This window comes from Mauremys mutica, chromosome 10 (genome assembly GCF_020497125.1).
Source record: "Mauremys mutica isolate MM-2020 ecotype Southern chromosome 10, ASM2049712v1, whole genome shotgun sequence".
In the NCBI taxonomy this organism is placed as follows: Eukaryota; Metazoa; Chordata; order Testudines; family Geoemydidae; genus Mauremys; species Mauremys mutica.
This window is the reverse complement of record NC_059081.1, coordinates 40,178,660-40,201,259: the sequence shown is the minus strand read 5'-3', so window position 1 is coordinate 40,201,259 and position 22,600 is coordinate 40,178,660. Positions and strand designations below refer to the sequence as shown.

The 22,600-nt window shown below is 42.0% G+C and overlaps 1 pseudogene; it reads left to right on the top strand.

Annotated features, from left to right (window-relative positions):
- LOC123378727 overlaps positions 1–22,600 on the top strand; it is a 215,328-nt pseudogene that overhangs the window by 143,694 nt on the left and 49,034 nt on the right.

The window sequence follows — 22,600 nt, the reverse complement described above, 5'->3', positions numbered from 1 at the left end:
AATAATCCATTTGTTGTTATTCTGCTTAAGTATTGATACTAAGCCTACTCGGACCACATACTCTTTAGAAAACTTGGCAAACAGAAAGCGAGACCCTTTGGCAGATGATTAGGAACTCATTTATAGAAAGGTGTAGGTTTAGATAACCTAGAAACTGAAACAAAATGCTGTTTACTTTTGCTTGCTTCACCCACGGACATTTGTTCAAAGTACTCATTATATGCCTAACCTTCAAATTACCTCTGTGACTGATCAGGGCATAGCTTAAGCTGTGCAGAAGTTTCTGGTCACCAAAAAAATTATTAATATTTCTAAAGTTATAACGCTTGTAAATTACCAGGCTAAAGTAATAACTGGTATGGAGGATGGACTTCGGTGAGGTTAAATGCCCTGCTAATAAATGGCCACTGCCACTGGTTCTCTCTCTTGAGTTCTCAGGCAGCTGATTCAGTTCTTTGTTTGAACAAATGTCAAACTACTGTGACAGGTTTTTCCTATTATTTTAAAACTCCCAGATGCTGTGGTAAACTGAAGCAGATTCAGGAAACTTGCTAGATAGTCCCTCACTGCATATAAATGATGTGTGTTGGGTGGCAATGTGCAGTGCAGCACAAACTATATTTATAACCAATAAATATTTTAATAAGTGTCCAAAGAGCCCATTTGAAATTGGGGCCTCATTGTGCTGGGTGCTGTACAAACAGAGAAAAGAGACAATCCTGGTCATGAAGGGACTCTCTCATCACTTATTTTAGTATGGGGTGTGATTCCAAAGCAAAGATTTTTGCAAAGGAGCTGCCACAGACAGAATTTGTGGGGATGACTTAACATGTCTGCAGATGACTTGTCACTTATCACAGAACTGTGCCTTGGATTTCAAAAATTGGAGCTGGACCTCACAGTTATACAGGTGTCAGTTATTCCCTGCTTGTCAGCTCTGAGGGAAAAGATGGCAATTATTTTGTGAGAGTGAACAGGGTAGCTGCCAGACTTGCCTGGCAAAACAGGAGGTATGGACCTGGGAAGGCATCATACTGTTCAAAGCCACATGTATACGCAGGATCAAGGCACACGTATACACAGGATCAAAGGCACACGTATACACAGGGAGAGACATTTCAAGTCCATAAAACATTTTTCATTGTTTTTTTTCACTAAAATTTTAAAACGTGGGTTCCCAGAGAATAATAGTAATATACTGTATGCGTGTGTGTGTCATAGAATGAGAGCTTTATTATGTTTGTTCCCGAGCAATATTTCACAGTGGTGGGGTATTGGGCAGGAGTTGCTTTTCAGGCATCCCTGGATACGTGGGTGTTTAGAGCACCACGACTCCAGAGGGTGGGAGAACTCACTGTAAGAAGCAGCCATCTGGATAGAAGAGCCCCAGGAATCCAGCTGTAAATCACAGGTTGCAGGAAAAGACAGAGGTTAAATTCCCTGCCTTAATGTGATTGAGTAGCAAATAAAGAGGGAATCTTGGAAGGCAGGAAGGAGAAATTGTGAGTCAGAGGAAAGAGACACATACAATGGGAAGTCGGAGATGGCAACCCACTTATACATTCAATCTGGAAACTAAAAATAGTCCCTGCTCTGGGCTCCAGTTTACTTACAGCTAGTTTTGCAGCTGGGAGTATTGCTCCACCATTGTGCAGAGGAAGAACATACTGTGGCTTGGGGCCACGTCGTTCCTCTGATTTGCATGAGGGAAAATATTTGGGTTGGATGTGGGTACATGGAAGAGGTTGGTTGAGAGGTGGTGCTAGAGGGACTCTCATTACATTTTGACCACACTTTTTATAGGTCTGAGTGGGACACCACATACTTGAAAGCAGCACTATTTAGCTTAGTTCCAAACAGAGATGTTTATCCTCACAAATTTGTGGGCAATGTTATAACATGTGAGTGATTCTGTCAGCAGTGTCTTCATGGTCTCACCCACAACTGGGGGAGAGTAACACTCTCTCTATGTGAGGCAGTTGTAGGTACCACTTGTATAACAACACAACCTTCTTTGGGTGCCAGACAGGGCTGCCCAGAGGATTCCGGGGGCCCGGGGTCTTGGGAGGCGGGGGGCCCCGCTTCGGCGGTAAGTCGGTGGCGGGGGGGGGGTCCTTCCGTTCCGGGACCCGCCGCCAAAGAGCCCCAAAGACTCACGGCGGGGACCCCCCGCCGCTGAATTACCGCCGAAGTGGGACCCGCCGCCGAAGTGCGGCTCCCACTGCGGGTCTTCGGGGCACTTCGGCGGCGGGTCCCGGAACGGAAGGACCCCCCCCGCCGCCCAATTACCGTGGAAGATCCGGCTGCTCTCCAACGGCGGGTCCTGCTTCGGCGGTAATTCGGCGGCGGGGGTGGGGTCCTTCTGTCCCGGAGAGGAAGGGCCCCCCGCCAGCGAAGACTGGGAGCAAAGAAGCTCTGGGGGCCCGGGCCCCGCGAGAGTTTTCCGGGCCCCCGATCGAGTGAAGGACCCCGCTCCAGGGGCCCCAAAAAACTCTCATGGGGGCCCCTGCTGGGCCTGGGGCATGGGGCAAATTGCCCCACTTGCCCCCCCTCTGGGCGCCCTGGTGCCAGAAGTGCCCAAACCTGCATAAGTTTCTTTATTTTCACTCTAGAGGTACTTCTCCTTCCCTTCCTTTTCAGCTCCACTCCAGAATGTCAGGATCAACTGCTGCTAAACCTATCAAATTATATTTTTACTGCTTTCTTGTCCCCTTTCTGTTCCTGAGATCTGACCATGCTAACTCTCCTGTGCCTTCTTTGCATCTCAGAACAACTTGGCTCTCTGATACTGCTCTAGCATCCCACACCATTATTCACCCAGCCACAGTACTCTGTCACCACCTCTATAGCTCATGCACCCCTCACCCCTTTGTGCAAACTTATCTTCTGATGCTTCATTGGCACTTCATTGGCACTTCATTGGCATTAAACATCTTTTAAAATCCATGCAGGATATGCCTACCTGCTGTGCTTAATGTCAGAGCCAGCATTGTCATTTGAAATACCACAACAATTTCCTCTTTCATTTTTTGCTCAATACTAGTTTTAATCACAAATGTTTTCTATTGTAGCAAAGTTCAGTTTTCTCCCTCTTTTCCTCCCCCTACACATCCCCCTCAGTCCTTAGAATTCCTGATCTTTGGTCCTGCTTTAAATTGATTTTGCACATTCACGATCATGATACAAACGTGTTGGGTTTTATAAAGGTTGCCCGTGATGGCAGCTCCTGTTACTCTGTGCTGCTTTGGCCTTTTTATAACAGTATCCCTTTTAGAGCTCCTGTGACCTTCTCTACTGCACTTCTTGGGCTGTGTACTTCTCTCTGCAACTAAATCATCCAATAATTGCAGTTGTAAAACTAAAATACCCTAAACACATTTTCTCCTGTTTTTCTGGGGTTTATTTATCATGCATCTCAAAAAACAGAACTTTCCAAAAATAAATATAAAGCAGAACACTTTGTAGATGATGTGAATGACATCTTTTTGTCAAAATCTTGTGATATCAGTCAAATCTATTAAGTACAACTCAGTAACACCCTGAGTAAGACAGCACACACTAATAATATTACAAGCAAAGTGTGATTACTATTATATGGGAAATGTTTCATGTGTGTTTGTATAGTGTCCTCTTTCTGTTTACTTGTACTGCATGGTGGCTTTCATTATAATAAAAGCTAGATTTAAGTTTGCAATGTTATGTATACAACAGGATACAGTTCCAGAACACCCTTTTTAAAAAAAAACAGTTCAAAAGTGAGTTGGGTGGGTTTGTTCATTTCAGAAGAACAATGAGGGGCAAAGTCTGCCTTTTCCAGGTGAACTGTAAGTTAGAAATGTGACTCAAAATGTTTCATACAGTGTTTGTACATCAGCATGTGGAGAAGATATCCTCTCAGTTATACCAGAAGAAGCAATGTCACCTTTGTCCAGCTTGTCCTCGTCTGTCCCTCCACAAATGCAAGTCGACACAGCCCAGTGGATAGCGAATCAGGAGAGTCGAGTTCTATTATTGACTCTGTTGTTTACTCACTGTTGTCCTGAGCCTGTGCCCATTGAAGGCAAAGGCAAAAATCTCTTTGAATGTAATGGGATCAGGACCTGTGTGACCTTGTGCAAATAACATACACCTCTGTAAAATGGGGATAGTGTCTACATAAGAGGGCTCCTGAGACTTAATTCATCAGATGGAAGGCACCATATAAGTGTCAGTTATTATTAGTAGTAGTAGTAGTAATATTAAGTCTGAATTGAAAGATATTTTATGTAACTGCATCAGTAGTTGCTTAGAGACAGCCCCAGCTCTTTGAAATCTTATACTGTTGGCCAGGAATTTTGTACACACAACGAGAGGTACTTAACTGATGCCTCTTTTTGTCTAATAGAATAGTCTATCTGTATTATCAAAATAACTATTTGCACTATTGAAATGACATTAGAAATCACTGCTATCATGTCCAGCAAAATCTCATAATTTGCCCATTGCAGTAGCAGTTTGCTTTAGGGCATGAAAGAGGCAGAAGTGGAGGGGAATAGTGAGTAGGAAAGGAGAGAAAAGGCAAGAGGAGGATGGAGGGAAAACAGGAGGGGAAGAGAACCCAAAAGAAGAGATGGGAACTAGGAGGATGGGAAGAAAATGAGAGAGGTTCATTTTTTCTAATTAAAATAAAAGTTGGATTCATGTGTTTATGGGGAAAAAAGCCACTTAGAAAAACAAGGCTATAATGCCATCTTGGGGTTTCTGGTGACATCTCAATCCATTTGAGCTCTGCTCTTGTGGTTTATGATGTCAACAGAAACCCCTTGATGCCATTGAAGTTCACAGTTGTCTATCATTGATTCTGTATTATTGCAATAGTAGAAAAATAACACCTTTATTTTCACAGTGAAAGTAACCCCCACTGTGACCAAAATGTACATATACTTCCTGAATATGATCTCTCTATCTTTTTTTAGCCAAACCTCTATGAGACATCACTTTGCATTAAAATCACACACATTCTTCTTTAGATTCTGCTATGCAAGAATGTCTGTCAGATGTACTGTACAAATTCTTTATTAGTCCAGGAGATGTAGACTATTCTGCCCAGATAGCTCATTGTAGTTATTATTCTACACTCATTAATACAACAAAAACCTGGCTGTTGATCCTTCTAGGTCTTGTAGGCATTTTGTTTTACAACATTTTATAGACAGGATGATTAAACAGGAATAAAACCTATTCTCTGACTGACTTGACAGGATCAAAGAGAGAGAGAATAGCAGCGTTTAAGTGCAGATGCATATGGAATACTCAACTTCAAATGATGGGCCCAGCCCTGCAAACACTGTGTGCCCCATTGGAGGTACAGAGTACGCTCGACACCTGCTGAAGTCGATCAGAGTTGAGTGTGCCCATCACCTCCCAGAAGGCACATAGCACCTTTGCAGGAGTGAAGGCAGGGAGAAAAGAGTGAAGAGTGAAGGCATTAAAGAGTGAAGGCAGGGAGAAAACAATGACCTTGTACTATACTGTAGATAAGCACGATACATAACAACTCCATGTGTCAAAGGTGTGGTGTAAATTCAGTGGTAATGATGGTGGGGGTAAAACATCATCCATTGCCTTGAGCTAATTGAAACGTCGTAACATTATACCAAGTAAAAGTTATATATATGTATATATATACACACACACGCACATATATAAAATTAGGAACTAATTAAGCAGTTTGATAGTAAACCATATCTTTTCAGCAAAATTAGAGTTTAGTCTTTAAATAGTAAGATACAACAAGGTATTTTATAAAGAGGTTTATATAATAGTAACTAAGGTATAATTTATTTCTGATTAGGGTAAATCATTTTGTGGCTCTTACAATTTAGCCTTACTTGGAATTAGGGTTAATTCAATGTATGTCCCCATTAACTTGATGATCTATCATTTGCCTTCATTTAGCCTTGATACTTACAATCCAAAACTTCTTGCACTGAATGGGAGTTTTGGATTTGCAAGCACTGCAGAATCTCACCATGAACTCTTATCAAAACCACTGGAAGCTGTGGGTTGGTATTTTGCACCCTTGAGCCCTAAGTACACGTTCATTTTGACTCAGTCGCCTGATAACTGGGAAAAAACAAATGTGCTTGCAGAATTTAAAGCCATGCTGCAGTTTTGTTTTCTATTTTTTAATTGTTCCTCGAACTTACCAATCAAAACTTCACTGAAACTGTCAAGAGTTAGACTAGGATACACTTGACCTGAAGTAAAGTATCAGGAGTTTTTAAACATTTAACTTATAGTGTATATTAGTATGAAACTAAGTTGAGCAGAACCCATTAATGTCACAGTGATCGGTTACCAATGGAAATAAATAATTCATGATGAAGGGAATTAGTCTAATTAGCAGGCAGTTTGAGTCCTTTGATAAAACCCAGCTCTAATTCCGTGAAGGGCAGGAAGTGCTGTCATCAGTCAGCCCTGAAAAGATTAGCATCTATTATGAATGAGGTTAGACACCATAGTGAAGTCATGTGTGTCCTGGAGACAAACTTAATATGTTCCAGGATGGGACACAGTTTGTCTCACCAACACATCATGATTCCTACTGGGCTATTGTATGTAATAACAAGCAAAGATCAGTGCTCCTTCCTATCATTCTCTCCCTGTCCATCATTCTGACAACTGTGCAAATACATTTTCCATGCAAAGCAGGGAATGTGCCCTGAATACTTGTAAAATTGCACAAAAATGTGTTTAAAAAAAAGTGTCACCTTTTTCAGCAACTAAAAACCAAACAACCAACCAGAATATCAGAGAGGACCTGGAGGATTTTAAAGTACTGCTGGCAACTGTATGTGAAGTGTAATATATATTGTTTGAGTGTATCCAAATGCCATTTGAAAAACTATTGTTATTTGTGAGTATATCTGTACATCCACATGACACTGACGTTTTAAGATCAGCTGCAATACTATGAGCTTGTAGAATTATACAGGTAACTAGCAATAAGGGCTTAGAAAACTGGTTATCTAAAATACCAAAAGTAAAGCCTAATGAAAAGAGAACGATGTATTTTTGTATCAAGTGACGGCTTAGACCTTAGAGTTTTTAGTTTAGACATTTTTACTGAACTGGCTTATCCAAGGAGGCTGGCTGAGAGCTGTGCAAGCCTCACATTTTTTGTAGCCTACATGCTGACGCAACATCAGCTGTGTTTCCATTTTTACTTTTGAGCCTTTTGAAATTATATGTTTCCGTTTTGCAATTTGATGCAATAATGAAGAAACTCTACATTTGTACGTTATTGTATTGCCTGTTTTTATTGTAGGAAATTAATTGCTCCTTTTATTTATGTTATTAGGGTGGGGGAGAAAACAATTTTGCAGTGTTTTATCATTTGCTATAATAATTAACATACCACTAATGCAATGGAAGCCTTAGAAGCGGGGTATATTATTTTCAGATGTCTGAACAGCACTTAATATGCTGACACTTGTGACTGAGGAGTGCTGGTATTCAAAAGTGCATTGAAAAAAGGTAACAATAAGTTACTAATAATATCCCTGATGCTCTTAAGTTGATTTATAATATAGAAATGAAGTGGAAAAGAATAAGCGTAGTCAACACAAGAAGTGATTTTCATAGAAACAGAACAATATAGTGCTCCAGAATTGTAACTCAGCTGTCCAAATACTAAGTAACAATGGAGCACTGATATCACATAAAGTGCCAGATTCAAGTGCTGCAGTAGCTTCAAGCAGATGCCTAAATTAGATTTTGAAAAATAATGAACTTTCCCTCAGTGTTTATTACTGGGAGTTGTGCATTAAAAGAAGGAAGGAATTAAAGGTAAAGTGTGCCTTGATTTGTGCCCAAAGCAGTCCCTGCTATAAGTCAGGGCAGAATATGGCTAATAGATTTAAAATACTTACACATATTTATGGTTTGACTGTACCTTCTTTTATTCAGAGTGCCTCAGCACCTCTCTTGGAAATGATTCAATTCACCAGCAAAGAAGCATGCCAGCTAGTAGGTGGGATTGAGCCATTAATCCCATTAGAACATATTTCTTATTACATTTGTACGCACTAAACTGCCACATTTTTTAGTTAGTTATATAGCTTTGTTGCTGTGCACGGTGCTTATAGAGAAGGAAGAAAATAAATTCCTGGCTCTGAAGACCTTGCAGTCTTAGGATATGTTTACACTGCAGAAAAAAGGTGTGTTCTTAACTTGGGTTAAAACAGCAGCAAAGACACGGCAACTTTGTTTTTGATTTGAGTTAGCAGCTAGAATTCAACCCCCATTGAGGCTTTATGGCTCCAACGTCCTTAATCCTTGTGAACTGCCCCAGACTCCAAGAGTACAATAATGTGGTATTGCACTGAAAGACACAACATCTACATTTGTGTCTAAATTTGTATCACTTATTATGAACCCTGTTTCTCATTATGGAGGAAGGTATAAGTGTCTTGGGTGAATCAGTTCTTATTAACTATTAATCATTCAGTACTATTTGTCTATTCTTGCTGCGTTATCCATGGGGCTGCTTGTCGTGCATATCAGTGTGAGTGACATCTTTCATAAACAGAAGACTGTTTAGATCTTCTTTTGAACAACAAAGCAAATCCTAAAACTGTCTCGAGCAAATATATGACACATTCCTGAAATGGCCACCCCCATTCATGTATTTGAGTCATCATATTTACATATGCTATTAATCATATTTGTGCAGAATAACAGTGTTGACTAGCGTCCCAGCTAGAGTTGGGCAGATATCAGGTGAATTGAGCATTTTGTTGGACTCCAAATAAAATGTTTCATTAAGATTTTGAAACTGTTATTAAACAGCTTTTAATTTTTTTGGTTAAAATTGAAGAAGCGGAAGGGTCCCAGAGCTCCGGCTCCAGCCTGAGCCTGAACATCCACAATGCAATTAAACAGCCCCATAGCCCGAGCCGGAGTCAGCTGGCACAGGCCAGCCACGGGTGTAGAATTGCAGTGTAGACACCAGGGCCGGCTCCAGACCCCAGCACGCCAAGCGCGCGCTTGGGGCGGCATTTTGCCGTCAGGGCGGCAGCCGGCTCCGGCGGACCTTCCGCAGTCATGCCTGCGGAAGCTCCACCGGAGCTGCGGGACCAGCGGACGCTCCGCAGGCATGTCTGCAAGAGGTCCCCCGGAGCCGCGGGACCGGCGACCGCCAGAGCGCGCCCCGCGGCGCGCCGCCCTGCTTAGGGCGGCGGGATTCCTAGAGCTGCCGCTGGTAGACACACTCATAGCAGTGTTGGACTTTCTTGTTCCTTTTACTTCAAGCTCTCTAGTTTCTATTCCCTTTCTCACTCTGAATAGCTCTTTGACGTGGCTGTGAAGTCCCTCTTCCCAAGTCCCGTTCCTATATCCATCATCTGTTACAATGATGCAGCTTCATTGTTTTACCTAGTTCAGATGCCACGGTAGCTGGAGGCTTTCCCTGAAAATGTATTAAAGATTAGAATTGGGCATATACTGAGATACTATTAAAAAAAACAGGAGTTAAATTTGTTAGTCTCTAAGGTGCCACAAGTACTCCTGTTCTTTTTGCGGATACAGACTACCACGGCTGCTACTCTGAAACCTGAGATACTATTATTATCTGTTGTTTTTATATTGCTTGTTTTTATGTGCACAGGGGCTTTACAGACTCACATATGTAGGAAAGGCCTAGCTCGAGGAATCAGTGATCCAGTTTTAGAAGGGGTGACAGCGTAGTGGAGAAAGGAAGGACAAGAGTTAAAATAATATGCATTGACCTATTTTGGCTTGTGCATATATTGAGGTTCTGTAGCAAATCGTTAAGTTTTTAATTGTATTTCTTGTAGGTAATACAGCAGAAATAAATTAAGGGACTGAGGTAAGTGAGCCGATGAACTCTGATATAGGAGGGTGTTCCAAGCCTAGGAGCAGCACTGTAAAAGACATGCAGACAGGGGTGAGACCGACAAGAAGGAAAGGTCATGAAGGCTGTCATCAGTGGAGGAGGGCAGAGGCATTCAGTAGGAGATGAAGTCACAGAGGTGTGCTGGGGAAAAAGTTTGAACTGGATATGTAGGGCAGTGAGGAGGCAGTGGAGGAATTCAAAGGTGCAAACTCATGGTTGTGAATCAATGTCTGGTAGTAATAGTGTCAGCACTAGGAGGAGAAGAGTGCCAGCAGCTGCCATACTTCTAACCAGTGGTCAGTATCTGCAAGAAGGCCAAGAACTGTAGGTGTCTGTATGCTGCCCTGCCTGCTGGTGGGAAAGCATTTCTTATCACTGGGTCTGCAGGTGAAACACACTGATCAGCGCTCTGCTCGTGTGTCTGAATCCCGAGGAAGTAATGCGTTCCTCACAGGAGTATTTCCCATCAGCTGAGCACAATGGGAAGCAATGAGTAAATGGGTCAAGTGGGTGTGGGGACGGGAGGAGCCAGTGCACCCTCCACCATGCAGTAGGATGAGACGCAACACACTTACTTCACCATCTGCGACACAGCTGCGTAAGGAGTTATCTGGGCTATCAGAATGGGGAGTGAGTCTGGAGAAAGGACGTGACAGCCCTGAATTAGATGCCAGTGAAGTTTGAGAGGAGCGGGACTTGAAAAAGTGATAGTTGGTAACTTTGTCCCCGGCTCTGTTCTAACATGCTTGAGGGAGCCACTGTTGAAAACAATCCTCACAAGAGTCCTGCTTCATATCCACTGCCAGTCCATCATCTTCCGATGAGACTCATGTGGGTTCCTCACATGGCATTGGGCACAGACACACCCTTTTCATGGTGAGCAGTCTCAAGCCCAAGATGGCTCCCTTGAAACTTCGGGGCCAACTTCTGCCCTCAGATGCACGAGCAGTGTTCCCAGTCAATGGGAAACCTCTGTGCACAAGGGCAGAACAAGGCCCACCGAGACTTTTTATGAACTGTACCTAATCCCTACTCTGATATGCATCACAGGTGGCAGCATCTTGACCCAGCTGTGGGGTTTGTCTCCAACTGAGTAATTACAGTTACAACATGGCCCTCTCTTGTAATATAATCTGTTTGAATGCAAATTGTATTTTACCATCAAAAATTTGAAGCTAAGAAGCCTCCTCCTCTTAGCAATGTACCGTACCTTCTGTTCCATAATTAACCTAGATTCCTTCTCCTGGACAGATTCTTTCAGCAATGCCATATTTTGAGAAATACACCTTCGGACCAGTGCCTTGCTCTGATGTATTGCAATGATAGACTGGGGTGTTCGTGTAATACATCATCAGAGTCAGCTGTTGCTGGACGCCAAGGATTGAGAGACTGAGCCAGCTGATTTTCTGATGTATTCATGTAATGCATCACCTAGTATGGTACCCAATGATGTATTACTCCAGAATGACACCAGCCAGAAAAGAAACGGTCTAGGGTGCAGAGTCTGTATAATGAGGCAGCCAAGTACTACCCAGGTCTGCAAACTCCTGGCACAAGGTGCTAGTAATAAATCAGGTTTAGAGGGTATCGCATCAACTGTTTTACTAAGGAGGTATAGATAGTCATATTGTCATTACTCATCTGACTTTAAATGTCTGTTTCTTTGCAATGCTCTGTCTCTGCAAAATCAGACACCCCTCAAAGCACTTTTATTTTCTCCTTCATTTAGGGTAAACTGTGCCAAATGCAAACAGTCCAGAGTAAAAAGTGCTGCCACTGGGGAATTCGAGGAGGCAGATTGCTCCCCATCTTGGCCTATTGTTGCATCTTTTCACTGGGTGCAACATACCCCCTCTGCTGTACTGGGCCCGTTCTGCAAACCTGGCCCCACCTCTTTCCCCTGTCCCCTTGGGGTGGATTGTGCTCCTGGAGTCTCAGAATAGGAGCAGTCCCGGTGCTATTTGAGAAAAGCACTACAGTTGTGGTTGACCCTTATGCCGGCTGCCCAGGTGGGGAAGAAGGCTGCTTATATCTCACCCCCTGCACACACAGGCACACAGAAGCCAACCCCAAACTGACCCTTAATTGTTTGCGTCATCTTGAAAAAGAGAGATTAAATCAACTAGTGATGCTAAACATTGCTTGCAAAACATCACCTTGATTAGATCCTAAAATAGGGGATTTCATTTGTATATTACAAAGTATTCTTTTCTGTGTATTTGCTTTTCAGCCACTTCATTGCTTTTGCACATACAAGTGTTAATGAAGTAAGTGTCAAGTATGAGCAGAATGAAAAACATCATAACTATGCAGCTCCTAAGAGCTTTCTGGAACTTATCAAACTCTACCAGAATCTACTTGGGAAGAAGAGAAAAGCTCCAGACAACAGCTTCACAGGTAGCTCTTTCAAATATTTGTGTTATTTGTTAGCTATCTATACAGAGCTATTATTATTATCAATGACATTATACAGTTGGTGGGCAAACAGCAGCTGCGAGCAAATAGGTCCTTGCCCTGAAAACCTTGCAGTCTACCCACAGCTGAATAGCATTGGAAACAAAACCTGAACATTTTAAACAGCAACAAACGTATTGTGCATTTCTGCACTTTGTTTTAAAACTAATAAGCAACAGTGTCTGAGTGATAACTCCATGATTACGTTTAGAGGTGCATGCATTTAGAAGTTCAGGCGCCCAGGTAGTTAGACATCTAAATGCTGTGATTTGTGCCCTTAGTACTGTATTCTCCAAGATACTGAGCATCTTCATGTCCCACTTTTGCATTGCAGGAGACGCTTAGCACTGTGTAAGGATGAGTCCCTTTGAATCGCATCTGCAGTTTTGTTCCTGAGGTTTGTTGTGGGTGCAAAAGTACAGGTGCAAACTTTTTCAAACAGCTTCCCAAACATTTGTCCATTATAAAATCCTAAGACCTCCCTGGGCTTTGTTTTATAGGCAACCTAATTCTCCCCCGCCCCCCCAATATTATATGGTAGCCAGTTTGCAATCAATCCTTTAATTTAACAGAAACATTTAGCTCAATCCTTTCTTGTTTTAACCTTTTTACTGAGCCTTTAAACATTCTGATAAGAGAATATAGATCAAAAGATCCCATTTCAGGAGTTATGCTTACAAGGAACAGTTGAAGAGTGTCATTTGTACTTTCCCTCTGTGATACCTTTGTGTTGCAGCTCAATAATGGCCATTAATATCTCCTTGAATGAGGCTTCACGGAAATGGTAGTTGTGAACATGCAATCAGATCATTTAGGGACTAACAAGTGTTGCCCTGTGCCAGCAGTTGACTGACACTCCGCATTTTGCATAAACTTCACCTTACCTGCTAATATTACAGACTGTACATTGTCACTTTGTCACTTTTTCATTTAATTTTGGCACACAAAGTACATCTCAGTTCTACTGTGTGTGTGTGAATAAAAAACCGCCTACATAGATCTCTTTATAAAGTTGGATGATAAACTATATATAAGATTAAAATACAAATAACTGTTTAAGATGATTGTTTAAGCAATGGTAGTGATACTACATTATTTTAGTAGGCAATAAATTAGTTCCATACGAAGATAAACTGTAAACCCAATGAGTTTTTGTCATTAAGAAAACTGGATTACCATTAAGTAGAGGTCTGATTCTGCAGTCCACATGCAAGAAAATCTCTCATTGATTTCACTGCATTAACTGATTGTCAATGAGAGTTTGCCTACACATGGACCACAGGGTTGGATCCTATATTAGTATGATCCTGCTATTATTACTGTTTTTTAAAAATATGTATTTTAAGTGGGAGATTTTCAGAAGCACAAAGTGCAGATAAGCACCCAACTGACATTAACTTTCAATGGGAGTTGGAGTTTGTGTCTTTGAAAATCTCTTATGGACATGAAAAATGAATGTTATATAAAGTAACAGGCAAAAATAAACAGAGAGTGGAGGCCAGTGGTGAGTTCCTTTTGAAATTTTAAAGAGGCGATTTCCAGTGTAGAGTGTTTTGGACCCTGACCGTTCCTGGTCTTTTCTTGGAATACCAAAGTTCACATTTATCCACGTGGCTCCAGAGCTTGACCCAGAGCCCCTCTACCATTGCTCTGGTGGTGCAAATAGTGTGTAGGTTCAGAGCTCCCTCCTTCACCTTTGCTATCCTAGCTTTTAAAGACCATTCTGAGGCAGCAACAAGTAAGGTCTGTGTCCCCCTTAATCTCCTCCTCAGACTGGAAGTTATCTATGGTAGGGGAGAGAGGGTTTGAACAGGAGACTCCGACCTCTCAGGTAAGTGCTCTAACCACTGAGCTCTGGGATATTTTGATGTGGGGCTCCTCTCTCTCTTCTTTTGATGCTGTTCCACTGTGGGAAACAATGAAAGACTCATTGGAGCAGAGGTACTGGACCCAGGGTCTCCCACCTTCCAGATGGGTGCCCAGACCACCAGGCTACAGTCATTCTCTCTTTATCACCCAGTGAGTCTTTAAGTATTTATCCAAAGTGCAACAGCTTCAACAGGGGAGACTGAGGGTGGCCCACATCAAAATATCCCATAGTTCAGTGGCTAGAGCACTCACCTGGGATGTGGGACACTAGGGCCAATTCCTCCCCTCTGCCTGAGGGGAAGAAAAGATTTGAACAGGCATGTCCCACGTCTCAGGAGAGTGCTCTAACCCCTGGGCTAAAGTGAAAAGGTGGGCACTGCCAGCACCACCAGCTAGCTGCTGAATGCCTCTGAGTGTGCCTACCAGCTCAGGTCCCATGAGTGAGATCAGGGCCGCCCAGAGGATTCAGGGGGCCTGGGGTCTTTGGTGGCAGGTCCCGGGGTGGAAGGACCCCCCACCGCGGGTCTTCGGGGCACTTTGGTGGCGGGTCCCGGGGCGGAAGGACCCCCCGCCGCGGGTCTTCGGGGCACTTTGGTGGCAGGTCCTGGGGCGGAAGGACCCCCCGCCGCGAGTCTTCGGGGCACTTTGGTGGCGGGTCCCGGGGCGGAAGGACCCCCCGCCGTGGGTCTTCGGGGCACTTCGGCGGCAGGTCCTGGGGCAGAAGGACCCAGAGCGGAAGAAGCTCCGGGACCCGCAAGAGTTTTCCAGGGCCCCCAGAGTGATTGAAGGACCCCGCTCCAGGGGCCCCAAAAAACTCTCGTGGGGGGCCCTGAGTGAGCTAGATGCTCCTCCGCCTGGCTCATAGATGGCTTCAGGGGCAGGTAGGTGTCTGGATGCACAGAGTGAGGCATGCAGCGCACATGTCCAGAGGCAGAAACTTAGGCACCTAGGAAACTTTTAGAGCAAAAAATTAGATGCTTATAGGGTTATGTGGCAGCCAGGTGTGGGCTTTGTGGATGTCAGTGGAGCCTAAAAATGAGACTGAGGCACCTAAGTCTGGTGTCTAGGTGCCTAAGTACCATTGTGGATCTGGGCCTAAATATTTAGCTACACATGCACAAAAGTAAACTGAGCCAAAAACATTAAATCATGAGATGGAATTAAACTTTACACTTGTATGTTCTCTCTAGTTTTGGTATAGGTATAGTTCTCTGTACGTTCCACTATCTATCTATTTTTCTGGGTTTTTATTCCATGCCTATCACCATGGTATCTTGTTCTTCCTCCTTTTTTTTCATTAGAGAGCAGTTTTTTCAAAACCGGGGCAGGAATATTGTAAAGTTCTATGGCCATTTTGAAAATGGCTGTGAACATTTCATTGTTAGGAAAATATCTGACACAAGAGGAACATTAATATGCAAATCAACAGACTGTAAAATTCATTTTGGTACCTCCGGGGCAGTATTTTTATAAATACAGAAACATAATTATGCATCCTCTAGAGGACTAAAAATAATTATACAAATTTACAATAAAGCCCAAAGCAGTCTCTCCTTTTAGCTGTCTGTTTTTAATATAATTTAAATCTTGTTAAAACTTAATTACCAGTTCTCTCTTGTAATAATTTGGTGGAAGATTTGAAGTCTAAACTTGCTGTTCAGGCGATAGAACTTCATCTGAGAAGCAACGATACTGAGGTGCTCATTGTCAAAACAGAACAATAGACAGAAATAGTGAAGAAAAAGCCACAGTGGATGATGAGGAGCAGAGGATATAGATACGCCTAATAAAAACAAGACTGAGCTGATCTCTCATATAAACACATGTAAAATATCAGAGCAAATCTACACACATGCATGTGCATATGTATATAGAGCTTGATTAACTCCAGCTGGCAAAATCCAGGCTGTGGGCCCCAATAGTAGAAGGTCCAAATTGAGGGAGAGCAGAGGATCCCAGTGGTTCAAGGCACCCTCAAAGCCTGCACTGCCAAGGAGCCAAGAGCTGGCCAGTGCAGCTCCAAAAGCAGGTAGCACTAACTGGGAGATGGCATGGGTAGCACGCTCAGTGTATTTCCTGCAGAACCTCTCCTGGTGGGATTCCTACAGAGCCCTGGCCATGTTTTAAAGCTGCCTTCCCCGAGGAGAACATCTACTGCCTCTCTCAATGGTGAGCCATGCTGAGCTGCTGCTGCCCCATCTGATGCATGTGGGTGCAATTGCTGCCCACCTCTTGCTGGGGGGAATCAATCTCACAGACTTGTTAGTAACATGAGTGTCCCATGTGAACAGTCCCTGCTAACAAATCCTAATCTAGTCTCAGACTGGCAAAACACTTTTACCTTGTTATTTCACTAGGACTAATTCATTAGCTAAGAGATTTTACCTGTGACAAGCACAGACTGGAGTTTTATATGTCCATCAGAAAGATTCTAGCAAGACCTTTTGCCCCTACAGCACTGTCTTTATAGTAACAGTTAAACCATGAAGCAGGATTGATTTCCTGAGCCTTCCCTATTTAGTTGTCCTGTCTTGCCCAGAGTAGCTGGGGACTTTGGGAAGCATCCCATCTCCTTCTCATGTGCCCTAACTGATGTGGTTTCCAGGAGCATGAAGACCGTTGCCTTGGGTCAGGCCTGACATCGTTCCCATCCCATCTGCATGTGGTATTTACCAGCTAATGTTTAGGAACAAGTAGTATTTGTTCTACTCCTGTTCTTTGAACTTTAACCCATTTACAATTGCCTTTACATCCAAGTGAAAGCAACGTTGCATTGATTTATTTCAGCATTTTTAGTATGACTGTGTCCACAAAGAAACATGCACATCCAAACTTCCAGCAAGTGAACCATTGGCACTGGGCACAAATTCAAGTGACTTGGCGTGGCATCTGGTGGGGGACCAGTTCTGATTAATGCTATCAGATCATTCGTCTTCCTTTCAATTGATATGCCATATGTTTGTTAGGCTTGTTGATGCTGGTGACAGCTGTCATCACTGCCCCCTTTCTATTCTTTCATATTGTGTATCCAGGGGGTGTTGATGAAAGCTGTGAAATGTTAGGGAATTCAGCATTTTACATATTTCATATATCTGCCTCAGTCCGTTACCTAAAACCTGTTTGTTTGCAATACACATTCATAGACTTAGAATGGACCATCATGATAATCTAGACCATCATGATCATTTGCATGAGATTCATCATATTTGTTTCTGGTACTCTTTATGCACCTCATCTCTGGCTTAAGTGCTATCCTGGAAAATTTTGGAATGCCAGCATAATGCTGGTTTTAATTAAGCAAATCATTTATACAGCTTGTATCTTTTATACAGATATAGTATCCTTTAGACTGTGGAGAGATAAGTATGCCAAATACAATAAACGTAGCTGATTGATAAAACCTAGACATTGAAATTAATGGATAAATTCTGCCCTCATTTGCACCTGTGCATACCAAGTCATAGGATTTCATTGGCTGAAATTAACCATAAATGTGTCTGTTTCCAGACCTTGTTTACCCTGCAGCAACATCACAGTGTGGTGTGGAACTGGTTGTGGGATGTTTTCCAGGTTGCTGCGATTCAAGCAGAAGTGACAAAGCAGAAGCAAGATTCTGAAGATGATCTTGCCAAAGCTGGACCTGCTCTTACTGCCACAAATGCTGCCTTAGCCACTCTAAACAGGGTAACAATTCAGCTTCACTCTCTAAACTGGTGTGAATAGAATCTTTTCTCTTGCTGAGCAGTTCTGGAGCTGTCGTTGATACAATTCATCGCTGTAACCTTCCTGTGTTGTTTTAGTTCAATTTGACTGAGCTGAGAACTTTCCCTAACCCACCTGCTCTTGTCATCAAAGTGACTGTCGCTGTTCTGGTCCTTTTGTCTCCCAGTGGCAAAATTCCAAAGGATCAAAGCTGGAAGAGTGCAAAGATGTACATGAATAAGGGAGCAATGTGTTAGAATGTTTCAGAAGTATTATGTATTGGAGCAATCCAAGTAAATAAGTCTTTATTGCTGTGTGCTGGCTTAATTGTGATATTTGCAGCAAATGCCAAAGATCACAGAAAAGGCAGGAGTTTGTCAAATGAATTCAGAAAATGTTTCAGGCTAAATGACAGACACCTTTACTGTTTTATTGCTTAAAAATGATAGGACATATTTGACGATTTCCCAAGAATATACTTGTTAAATGTAGACTCCAAGATGTAAATTGCAAGTCCAGATTCTACAGTGATGAGTACTGTAGAAAAGTTTTCTTGCAACAAAAGAACCTAAAAAAAATTCTGTCTAATATGTACTTTTAATGTAGTGTTGTAGCAAAGGCTGTCATTATCAGACTAGTTCAAGCATCTGCACCCCTGAAACTTAAGAATATTTTAACCTTGCTGGCTGTCAAATACTGTCAACAAATAAAGCCGGAAGGGGAGTGGCTGGGGTTATCTACCCTGCATTGTGCTCTATGTTTTCAACTTGATTTGGATGTCTGTAATTCCATAAGTAATACACATGTGACAAGAGGAAAATAACTCCCACTCACTGTGTTAGGGGCTAAGAAGGTATTAACGCTCATCATTTTGCTGAGCAGGACTGGTGAGAGCACTGCTGATACCCCAAAGAGGGAGGTAGAGGGAGGCTTGTGGTATGCCCATTCACCGTGTCTCATTTCCTTTATGCCAGATTGCCTTCTCCAGCTTCCCCTATCACACATCCTGTCAATTTGTCTGCAAGCCTGTTGAACTAAGATACAGCGACTGCAAAACAGTTGCTGTTGGTGAAGGATTAATTTCATACTATATGAGAAAGGCAGCCATTGATATTGCATAAGAGGAACGCTTATCATGCTGATGAATTTCATATAGTTAGTAGCGTCACGCATCAAAGGTTTGGTCTCAGCATTGCATCCTAAAGCTTTATGGCCCAGTCAAGCACAGCATTAAAGTAGAAGTCTTGTCTCATGGGACAGTATGAATGGACTGACTACAGCTTATGGGCCCAATCCTCAGTCAGCCTTCAGGAGTTTTGATTAAATAGAGGCTGTAGGATGAGGCTCAACATCTTTAAAACTGCTTGTTATAAACACCCATATTATCCCAGTGAGGCTTTGTTTACAGAACTTTTGGAGGAAGGGGGATTTTTCATTGATGATCATATTTTTAAATTGAGGTACTAAGTTTGATATATGTTAGAGAAATAATTCTGTTTGCACCTCACACTCATAAAAAGTATGGGACAAATACTTCTGAAAGCACAGAAGGCACAAAGGATAGGCAACGGGGATTCCTTATGGATGCTAGCAAATTTCTTATCTAATTTTCATAAACACGGTGGCAGCACCATTCCTACCAATGGGGTAAGCTGTAGCATATGCTGAGAGTAGGGCTAGATGACACAGTGGATGCCTATGAATGGATGACGAAAGTGTGATTGTGAAGGAAGTTGTGCTAGTCCCATGTAGCAGATTAGCATAGTGCATAAAGATTGTGTGCCAACTTCCGTTCTGTACCCTATTTTCCGGTTGTGCATATCTTTTCCATACTAATTCTGTGAAGCTGAAATTTTCCATTCTTGATCCAAAGGTGAATGTTTCTGAAGAGTCTGAGCAAAATCAGAGGTTTTGGAGCTAGGGCAATATGTGCGTGTGTGTGAGAGAAAATACTCTTCCCTTTGTGCCGTAATCAGAAGTGTTGTGGGTAGTTAGAAAGTATCAGACTTGGCTTGGGTTAATCTTATGACTTCTAAGCTACTAAGAAATCGTGAAAAAAAATCATTTGGTAGTTTTGAGGTGAAGAATGGTGACTCTGGGAAGTTTCACACATGCAGAACAGAATTTTCCAGTTTGTTTTTATTCAACTCAAAAGCTAAAGTAGCTTAGGACACTGGTGACACTGAACCACTTAGGTATGAGTCTGCCTGTCATTTGGGAGTGGGAGAGCTCCAGCTCAGGTTTCAGCCTCCTTTAATGTCACCAACCATGTCCTCCAAAAATATTACCAAAATCCTCCAGTACAAATGAACTAATGGAAAATGGCTGGTAGTTATACAAAGCTACCTGTGCTGGAATGAAAAGGTAAAATCGTTAGCCTATTTGTTAGACCATTTAGTCATAAAATTGCTGAAAGCCCTGACTGTAGGTGGACTTTTCAGGTGCTTCTCTTATAATCATCCCTCAATAGCTGCTAAATAGGTTTCTCTTTCAGAAGCATGCCTTCAGAGTCCAGTGCTGCACAAGGTTCTCAGTGGGAGTGGAGGGAATTCGGCCCTATGCAGATTAAAACCCCAAGTAAGAAGACTATGTCATTAGACTACTGTATATTCAGAGTTTAAATCTAGCCAGAATTATTAATTATTAACCTTTCTGCATCCAGCTCTATCACTTTGGTTATTCATCTGACTACTAGGAAGATTCAGTTTGTTTTGCTACAAAGTTGTTTATCAACTGGGAGAATAAACTGAGTCATGTTGTTATATAATCCTGAGTTAATGATTGACCATTAGGCTGTTTAGATTAAGCATTTATAAATTACATTTTTGCAAAGTAATGAACTTTAAATATTTAGTTACCTTGGTTTCTTATTATTCATTATAAGACAATAACAACAAACTTCAGTGAATAAAAGGAAAATAAATTACTTTAAGTTTCAAGTAGGGTTCATGGTAGTGAATCAGTCATTACCCAGATTAAATATTGATCTTCTCCAGAGATGAAATATATTCCTGTATTCTGGAACAGCTAGAATACCTCCATGATCATAGACATTTAAAGCTGTGAGTATGAAACACATCATTGAGAAAGACTGTATTTGCATAGCTTGCATGTAGAATGAAAGCTTTGTTATTTTTCTTTGAGGCTATTGTTAGCAAATTGCTAGATTACCCAAAAGACTTGTTGAGATCAAAGAACAGACCTGCACAAAAAGGTCATGTCTAATACCCAAGATACTTAGTAATGTGAGTTTAAAAAAGCAGCACTACCCATCTTCAAATAGTAATAGGAGCCAGGGGAAAACACTATCCTACAGTCCTCCTGAACACTAACCTCCCATTGGCTTCAATGGGAATTCCTCATGTGGAGTGACAGCAGGACTGGACACTATGAGCCATGTGTTGCCAGCCAGACTCATTTAAACTCCCATTAATTTCAGAGGGAGGTTTCTTATTTTAATTTTTTTTTCATAAAGATTTCCCCCCATAAACATGGAAAAATACAAAGCCAGGAAAAACATACAAAACAATCCAGTTGGACTCTATGTGGGATTTTTGTTTGTATTTTCTCTTTATTAACCTATCTGTTGTTTCTCACTAGTTAGATGTCTCAAGCTAAATTTGCCATGTACAATGTGTATGGATCAGGATAGATCCGTTTGATAACATGGAAAAGGAAGAGGAAGTTTGTTTGGGGTCGACCTGGATATTCAGGTCATGATTAACCTCAATGAAAAGAATGTTTAGAAAGAAGAACAACAGGTTCCCACGAATAAGAAATCTTTATCTAAGTTAACATTCAAAACGATTAACAAAAGTAGATTCAGGCCATTTCTTATCAATCTCTAGTATGTGGATATACCTGGAGGGTTGTGAAAAAGGGCTTCCACTAAGTGCCCTTGGGTAGTTTCTTAAGTGTTGGTAATTTATCTCTGTTTGCTTCACTCTCATGGCTGAACTGTGAATATGACGCTCTCCCCAGACCCTCTCTAAGTACTGGCTGCATCTGTGGAAATACAGTTGCAAACTGACCCAGATCTACTGGGTTGGTGATTTGTGGCAGGTGCTAAAAGCTCCTCCAGTTTCCTGTGCTACATGATTAATACATCTTCACAGTGTTTTCTCTTTGTTTTCTAGGTAGATGATTTCCTCCAAAATCTTGTACATTTTGATAAGGAGCACACCCGTGAAATCACTGTTACGACTAAGCAAAAAGATTATCTTAGTGACCCAGAGTTCAACCCAGAATTGTGTGTACAAAATCTTTAGCAGCTGTCAAATGCTGTGCTTGGGTTATTAATATCATTAGAGTCCATGAGAGTATTAATCTGTTCAGCTTAGAGTTTAAAAACTTCCCTTCTTTCAGCCATACTCTTCTGAAAATGCAAAAGGATTCACTTCTTGTCAATAGTCATAATAAAGTATATGAGAAAATGTTTTTTTTTAAATCTCATAGATTATCTGTAAATCTAGATTCAAGCATAGTGGTAACGTTACCATCTTTCTTTATTTGGAGGGGTTTGACCTTGTAAGTGTAGTCAGACCTCAGGAGTCCCTAGCGTTTAGTTCTGTACTCTGGCTGCTAGACTATATGCATGCTCCTCTCTAGCCTTTGGTAGTGGTAGTGTAAACGGTTTGGAGGATGAAACTGCCAACATATCGTGCTCAAAGCCAAAGT